Raw genomic sequence first — 8,864 nt, forward strand, 5'->3', positions numbered from 1 at the left:
TCCTTATCTACATCTTGAGATATTTCTAGAGCTTTGTGATATGGTGAACTGTGAGGGTGTCTCAGCAAATGTAGTTCGATTGATGACATTTCCTTTCAGTATCAAGGATAAAGCAAGGACTTTATTATATTCTCTCCGTCCTCAAAGCATCACAAGTTGGAATCAATTGGAGAAGCAATTTCTAGATCATTTTTTCCCTCCAAGTAGAACAATTTATATGAGGAATTGCATCACAAATTTTGCTCAGGCATATGGAGAATCATTATTTGAAGCATGGGACAGATTCAAGACTCTACAAAGACAGTGCCCTCATTATGGTTTGAAAAAATGGCTGGCCCTGCACATATTCTATAGGGGAGTTTCTTTCTCAGATAAGTGTTTGTTAGATTTATCAGCTAGAGGTTCTTTTATGGACAAGAGTGTAGACGAAGCATATACATTGATTGATCAAGTAGCATTGAACCTCCATGAATGGTCAAGCAAAAGTTGGATGGAATCTCCCTCATAAATTCAAGAAGTACAAGCCATATATACAAGAGAGCCTCTCAAACAAAATACAATTCAACCATCCAAGAGTTTTGAAATCGACAAGTCACAAAATGAGGAGTTCAAACATTTGGAGGCAAAGATTGATAGCATTGTTTCGAAATGGTTCAAACAAGATCCCCCCTCCTACACAGACAGTGTCTAGTGAACAATGTAATAATTTTAAGTTGAGAAGTGGCAAGAATCATGAAGAACTACTAAAGAAGGATTTATCTAAAATAGAGGAGAAGAACAATAGAAGACCTCAAGAACTCAGTTTCATTACTCCAGGAAGTTCCCAAAGGCCACAAGTACCTTTCCCTCAACGATTGATTACGCATACACTAATTAAGCAAGTTGGACCTCCTTCGCAAGCTCAAAGGGAATATGAGAAAAAGGAAGTACCTTTCCCAAGACCTTCACTAAAGGTTCCTTTTCCATAAAGGCTAGTGAGGGTCAATGAAAACAAAGACTTTGGCAAATTCTGTGAGACTAATATGGTTGAGTGTAGATTTCTGGATGTATATGAATATGAGGACTCTTCAGATGAGGATTGTTATGACAATGCAGTGGATAACAAGTTTTCAGATTTACCTTCTGGGTTTATAGGGTGTTATGATGAAATTAAATTTTCAGACGATGAATGTGATGTGGTAGATCAACTTAAAACTACAAATGAAGTTAGTGATCCTCCTATAGATGATTCTCCCACTGAGGATATTGATGTTGGTTTATTTTTTGATGCTTGTGTTGATGATGATGTTATGAAAGGAAGTGTAGGGAGCTGTGTTGTGGAAGTAGCATCTCAAGAATCACCTCCTTTATCCACACAACCTTCTGAGATTATGAGAGTTGCAAGAATTGAACATGTTGTGGACCAATGTGTAGGGATTTGTGCAATAGAAGAAAAGCCCCAAGAATCACCACTTTTAGAGGCACCACCACTTAAGCCAGAGCTAGAGCCATCATTTAATTCAGCAAAGGTCACATCCACATGTTTAGAACTTTCAGGTATCTCTCAGCAAAGCAAGGTTAGTATTTCTTGTGATCTTTTGGAAAATTTTATAGAGGTACCTATAATTGATTTTGTTGGATGTCATTCAATTTGTGATACATACTCAGTTCATCTTAATAAGATTCTAGTTCTATCTAATATAGCATGCTTGGGAGAGGTATGTCTTCCTTTTGGGTGTGCAGATTTTCATGGGGTATATAATTGGAAGCTCGATCTGAACCGTCTTCGACCACCTGAAAGAACTCTAAAGAAGACGAAGATGGAAAGAGTTATACTTTACTCTGTAGCTCCTTTGATGAAAGCTCTTTCCATAATAAGAGCCCTTGGTAGGAGGGTGTTGAAATATCTTAACCCTCCAAGCGCGAGATTTCGATAAATTTAATGAGGTGGTCGAGCTAATGACCTTAAACAAGCGCTTCTTGGGAGACAACCCAAGTTCAATTTTGCTTTCATTTTTTTAGTTTCTTTTTAGTTTCATTTCTTTCTTTATAATAAAAATGTATCCTCTACTTAATTTTTGTTGTCAATTTTCTTTTATAGGACTCAAAGATTAGGAGGAGTGCAATTACATGATGGAGAAGTTAATGACATGGGCACGCATCATTTGATAACATCTCTTACTTTTAATCTCCTCCACATTGTTTTAATTTTCATTGGGATAATGAAAAGTTTAAGTATGGGGGGATGCATTAGATGCATTTGGCTTAGTTTAGTTTTTGCTTATTTCTTTTGCATAATAAATTTTTTCTAGTTGCATCATTCATCATATCATGATTTTTTGTTCCTTAATGCAAAATATTAGCACGTTTCATCTAGATATTTATGTTGTGTGATTTGGTATGCTAGAATGCCTATTGATCTTTATTTTCCTATCTATAGTAGCATGAAGTGAGCATTGTTATTACTAGAAGAATTTGAATGTTGACTTAGTTTTAGGATCTCTTCACATTATACTTGACTTTGATAGTAGATATTTTTGAAAATAGTCATGATTCATAGAACCGGACTAGTACTTTTGCTTTTATGGTGACTTCTCAACTACATTTTGGTTACTGGATAAACGCAGATCATGTAAGCTCATTTGGAAAAATCAATCCCAAAATAAAATAAAATAAAATAAAATGATGAAAGTTTGTTCAAGTTTGATACTTTGCAAACATAATAAAAAAAAAGAAGAAGGAAAAAAAAGGGACAAAAAATAGTTATCATGAGTGGAAACTAGCAATTCACCCCTTTGCGACCAAGTTAGGTTGCTGGGGAAATGAATGTTGTGTTTTTCTTGATATTGAGTATTCCTTTGAGACCTTGTGTAGACGATGCATAGCATTTTTTAGGGGAACGAACCTTGCGTGTGGCAGGTAAGTGCCTATCGCCGGAAGTATGAGGAACACAGTTAAATGAAAATTTGACTAGGCTTAGAGATTGATACTTGAAAAAGTTAGGCCACTTATTACACTGAGCAGGGAGAACTTCTACTTAGGCCACACTCGAATAATTTTTGTATCATGCTCATTAATGAAACTATATGATAGGTTTATATTGATTCATTAGGGATTATTACATGTCAACTAACCACATAAATCTAGATTGCGCATTTTGCTTAAGGACAAGCAAAGGTTTAACTCTGGGGGTGTGATGTGCGTAGATCTTATGATCATTTATACATACTTTGACGCACATCTACTTGCATTTCATTAGCATAATCTATGTTTATTGTACCCTATTTCATTATAATGTCATACTTCCATTATACTTTGTTCGGAGATCTACTCTTTACTTATTTTGATTGATAGGACGTGATTTGGAGCAAAAACGGAGCTTAAATGAAGTCTAGAGCTTCCAGAGTGTCACGGGCATGCGAAAACTAAGTTCTTCCAAGTTCTGACCATGCAGAGACTACACGGCCGTGTGAAGGCCGTGTGGTGGGTGTGTTGAGGTCGTGTGAATGTCACACGGCCGTGTGAAGGTCGTGTGGAATTTTCAACACTGTAGACCAAAAGTAAAATGACCATAACTTTGTGCTCGGTTGGAGTTTTGGGTTGTTCTTTAAACTGATTTTTAGATAATGTCAAGATCTACAACTTTGATGAAGACCTCAACTCAAAAATACCACATTAAGATGTGATAAAATGATTTACAAGTCCTCACAGCCTTGATGCACGGTCGTGCCAATTCCGCACGGCCGTGCGGTGTAACCAGAGCAAAAGGAAGGCATGGCCGTGTCAATTCGCACGGCCGTGCAGCGCAGCTAGAGGCAAAGGAAGGCACAGTCGTGCCAATTGGCACGGCCGTGCAGCGCGGCCAGAGTAGAAGAAAGACATGAGCGTGCGGATCTCACACGGCAGTGCCACTCAACCCGAAGGGAGGAAGTAGTTGGTTGTGCGGATCTCGAACGACCGTGGCACGGATCATGTGGCGCCCGTGCCCTAACCTATAAAAGGGTCAAGAACCCTATTCTTGAGATCATCTTTGGTTCGGGACTTTGCCCCTCTCATCGGGAAAGGGTTCTCCCCTTCGGGGAAACCCTAGAGCTTCATCCACTACCATCCCTTGACATTCCATCCATCTCCAAAGCAAGGAAGCATCCCCAAGACATCGGAAACCTCAGCAAGCATCTCTTCTTCCCCTTCTTCTCACATCAAGGGTTGTAAGTATACTTTACTTTATATTTTGGGGTTGTTCTTCCCTCACAATGGAGTAGATCTCCTTTTCTATGGATATAGGGAGTAGTTTTGGATATGATTGATGTAAGACTCATGTTTATGCCTTTACTTATTGGATGATTTTGCTTGCTTTGTTTCTATTTGATATGCATGAGACTTTCTGAGATTATCTCATCATATTGAGCGATTGTGTAGGAATTGCTAATTTCGTAAAGAGAGGATGTTAGATCATACACCCGAGGGGTCCTAGTGACTGTAACACCCGAAAATTCTCAAAACTATTTTAGGAATATTCTATGATTTTTCTGGAATTATTAGATATTTTTCTGGAATTTTTCGAGTAGCGGAAGTAGCAAAAATTATTAGAAAAGTAAAATGGCTTAAGCGGGAATCGAACCCGGGACCTCTCGGGTCCGCTAAACCTTTAGTTAGCCTTAGAACCGGTGAACCCAGCAGGGCCGTGCTGAAAGGAAAGGGAATCAATTATATTTATAATTGGTTTGGCCGAATTAATTACTTAGTATAAATAGGAAATTTAAGTTGGGGTTTGGTTTATTTTTAATTTGGTTCGGCAACCTCTTCCCCTCCAAACCCTCACGCCGAACACCTCTTCCTCTCCTTCCTCTCTCGGCGCCAACCACAAGGAGAACTAGGGTTCCATCCCTAGGGTCCCAAGGTTACTTTCCGGCGACGATTTCAGCACAAGGACGTTCCCCTCCGCGAGTAGAGCACGTGGACTCGAGCGAATCGTCGAGAAGTCGTCTCCACCGGAATTTCTAGCGATTAGATTTGTAAGAAATCTAGCACACAAGGTAAGAAACCCCTCACCTGCAGTATAAGTAGCTCCGTTTGGTTTTATACGCACTAGTTTAGCTATATGATGTTTTTATCGACGCATAGGGTGAATTTGACCCTCCTCGCAGATTTAGGGATTTAGTGAGTACTTCTAGATGGGCCGAACACGTATTCCCTCTTCAGTGGGGGTTCCTAGACGTTGTCGGGTGCCTAGAAGTGGTCTCCCTAATAGAGGGGAGAGTTGGGGCACACTAGGTGTTCGATAAAATAGCTAGTTAAGTTAAAATACAAATTAGGCATTTTAATAGCTCAGTTAAATGCATTAGAAGCATTTAAATCAGTAAATCAGTTTATTTTAGTTTATATGGGACTACGGTCCAATGGGTGGGCTCCCATAGTCGCCTCTAGGTTCAGACAACCTAGCTCTAGGTTCAGATAACCTAGAAACAGCAAGTTAAAACAGTTAGCTATATTCAGTATTTTACTTTCAGTGGCACTGTATCCATTGGGTTGGACTCCCACAGTCGTCCCTAGGTTTAGATAACCTAGTTAACCCTATTAAATTCGGGACTTGCAAACCCGGGTCTAGTTAGGGATGCGCCCGGGCCCAAACAAGATGTTTAGTATTTTCACTTACTATATGTATATGGTTTTCAACCTTTCACAAAGTAGTTCGTGAATTCCGTACACAGTTTTTAGTATCATCTTAGTTCTTCATTGATACCATGTGATTGATATCATGATCAACTTTAGATATGCCATGATTGTATGCTTATATGTCATGTCATGTTTAGTTTATTCAGTATACTTAGCATAACCTTTTAAACAGCATGATTTAAAAACATATTTGCATCGTATGCATGTTTTAGTGAGGTAGATGGTTTCTTACTAAGCTTTAAGCTTACAGATACTTTTTCCTTATACTGCAGATAAAGGTAAAGAAAAGATGGACTAGCGGAGGCTGGAGGGCAATGCTACGAAGATGTGTGTGGGCAGGAACTTGGAGTAGAGATCTTAAGGAACCTTAGCAAGCTTTGTTTCAAACATTAGAACTTTTCAGTGTTTTTATCATCTTGCACTTTAGTATGTTAATCGCTATGAATTAGTTAACCATGCACCTTATTATGCTTAGAACACCTCTTTTATGTTGTTAGAATGTTAGTTGTTGTCGTTAGAGTGTTTCTTAGTCATTTTAGTACTAGTAATGTGATTGAAGCACGAAACAGTGCTGAAATCAGACCTTTGGCACGGAATCAGAAACTTGAATCGATCAGCTGATCGATTCGAGAGTTTCCAATCGATCGAAGGATCGACTGGGCACCTGGTTTCGCGAACAGTAGGCTTCTGGATCGATCGGTCGATCGATCCAGCCAATTCCGTACAGTAGCCGGCGGGATCGATCACTGGATCGATCCGACTATTCCAATCGATCCGTGGATCGATTGGGAGGTCTGGTATCAGTGGGGGAGTGTCTAAGTTCAGTTCCTTGGCCATGAGGAAGGTAAAACATGTTATGAGTAGTTAGTTTACCTCCCTTAGTATGTATAGAACCAAGAAATGTCAGTAGTTTAGTAAAATTTTAATTAGCACAGCTTTCGCATTTAGATTTAGTAATGGACAGGGAATATTTTAGCACAGCCTAATGTGACGATCGGCCTTACAGCTTAGTAGTAGAAGGCGGAATATTTCCTACACACACATCAGCAATGAACCTGCAGCTTCCAAGTAAGAATACCACTACTTTATTTATGCTTTCTGTTCCTTGCTATAGTTCATGTTTATAAATAAATTGCTGCCTGATAGTATGTGATAGTATATAACATGATAACGATAGTTATACAATTATGATTGTAATAGTTATTCATGTTCTGTCCTCTATGTCTTTAGAAATGGCACGAGGACGCCTAGCTAGAAGGGCACTAGCTACTGAGCCCCAGCAAGAGGCAGGCAGTTCAATGCCTCCTCCTGACCTTACAGCATCTGAACAGCAACACGAAATAGCCACCTTAAAGGCTAATCAGCAGAACCAGACGACTCCGGAAGTCTTAGAGGTTCCACTAGTCCAGCGGAGCCAAGAAAGGAAGCCTATCCGATCCAGTGGCAGAACTTCTCGGGCACTAGTGAACCATGGGATGCACAAGCCTGGTTCAAAACCCTAGAGAGCACGATATTAGGGTGGCCCGAACACGAGAAGGTGAAGTGTGCCTCCTTCACCCTGAGGAGACGCATGTGGTGGGAAAGAATCGAACGAAGCGCCCAACCAGATGTCATGGGGCGACTTGAGAAAGAATTCTTCGAGGAGTTCTTTCACATACGGGTTACGAACCGCCACTACGACGAGTTCGAGTTTCGTCGGGAAACCTTCCAGTTGAGGAAGCCGTGAAGAAATTCAACAAGTTGGCTCGTCATGCCCGAGCTAGTCGCCACAGAGAAGGAACGAATCGTTAATGCTCAAGATCCGAGGCCGAGATAAGCGTGGTGGTGGCATACATAGGCCACAAACCACGGAGGAGTTAGTGAGCGGTGCCTTGACCACAGAGCATTACCAGAACAACATAAAACAGCAGAAGCAAAAGGCCACACTCTAACTGGAAAGGGAACTCCAACAGCAAGCGCAAGTCGGGAGTGAACCAAAGGAGGACCATCTAGCAAGCGACCCAGTTATCCAAAGTGTGCTACTTGTGGGAAATTCCACCCAGGGGTTTGTCGCAAGGGCACACGAGGATGCTTGAATGTGGACAAGAAGGGCACATGGCCAAGCAATGCCCGACTAAGACCGGTCTTTCTCACCACAGATGATGCCTCAATTATATCGATGCAGCCGCCTAGAAGGTCCACTTATCGCGTTAGAAGCCCCTCGGCTATGGCGAATGCGAGGATCTACTCACTCACCAGAGGACGAGCTAATGCCTCAACATGTCACAGTCATATTAGCATTTTTCGTGCTACTCTATTTGAGGGGCAACTCATTCATATTTAGCCAGGTTGTTCTCCGAAAATTAGAAATACCCTCAGAGGTACTTATTGCCTTCAGGAGAGATCATGGCATCCACGCACCGGCTCCATAGTAGGCAGAGAGCTCTTTTGTGATCGATAGTGCTAGAGATGACCGACTATGACGTGATCTTTGGAATGGACTTTCTGTCCGATACGGTGCTACCATAGAGTGCTATAAACAGAAAGTCATCTTCCAACAGTTTGAATACCATGGAGAACCAAAGAGAAAGGCCAAGAAGTTTCTCTCCGCTATGAAAGCACAAAGATTCAGGATGTACAGGATTCCTAGCACACGTAGTCAATGCCACCAGACAAGAACCAAATTAGCTAGCGAGGTTCGAGTGTGTGTGACTGTGATCTTCCAAGAGTTACCAGGCTTAGCACCAAATAGGGAGATTGACTTTGAGATAGAGCTCATTCCCGGTACAAATCCTATCTCCAAAGCGCCTTATCGCATGGCTCCAGCAGAACTGAAGGAACTTCAGGAGCAACTATAGGAGCTGCTTGACAAGGGTTTCATATGCCCGAGTCACTCACCATGGGGAGCGCATGTATTGTTCGTGAAGAAGAAGGATGGAAGCATGCGGCTGTGTATAGACTACAGATCACTGAACCAAGTCACGATCAAGAACAGGTATCCCCTTCCCAGAATCGATGACCTGTTCGACTAGCTGAAGGGAGCAGCAGTGTTCTCTAAGATAGATCTCAGATCAGGTTATCATCAGGTGAAGGTTAAAGAAGGGGATATACAGAACCAGATACGGACACTACGAGTTCGTAGTCATGACCTTTGGCGTGACCAATGCTCCAGCTACATTCATGGATCTCATGAACAGAGTATTCAGGGAGTATTTGGATAAGTTTGTTAT

General features: G+C 41.2%; 1 non-coding gene across 1 annotated transcript; it reads right to left on the bottom strand.

Moving 5' to 3' along the window:
- Window positions 1-215: 215 nt before the first annotated feature.
- On the bottom strand, window positions 216-321 carry LOC121973936. Its single transcript, XR_006109839.1, has one exon. It is a non-coding gene; the product is annotated as a small nucleolar RNA R71 (small nucleolar RNA).
- Window positions 322-8,864: the final 8,543 nt, after the last annotated feature.

Source organism: Zingiber officinale, chromosome 4A (genome assembly GCF_018446385.1).
Source record: "Zingiber officinale cultivar Zhangliang chromosome 4A, Zo_v1.1, whole genome shotgun sequence".
Taxonomy (NCBI): Eukaryota; Viridiplantae; Streptophyta; class Magnoliopsida; order Zingiberales; family Zingiberaceae; genus Zingiber; species Zingiber officinale.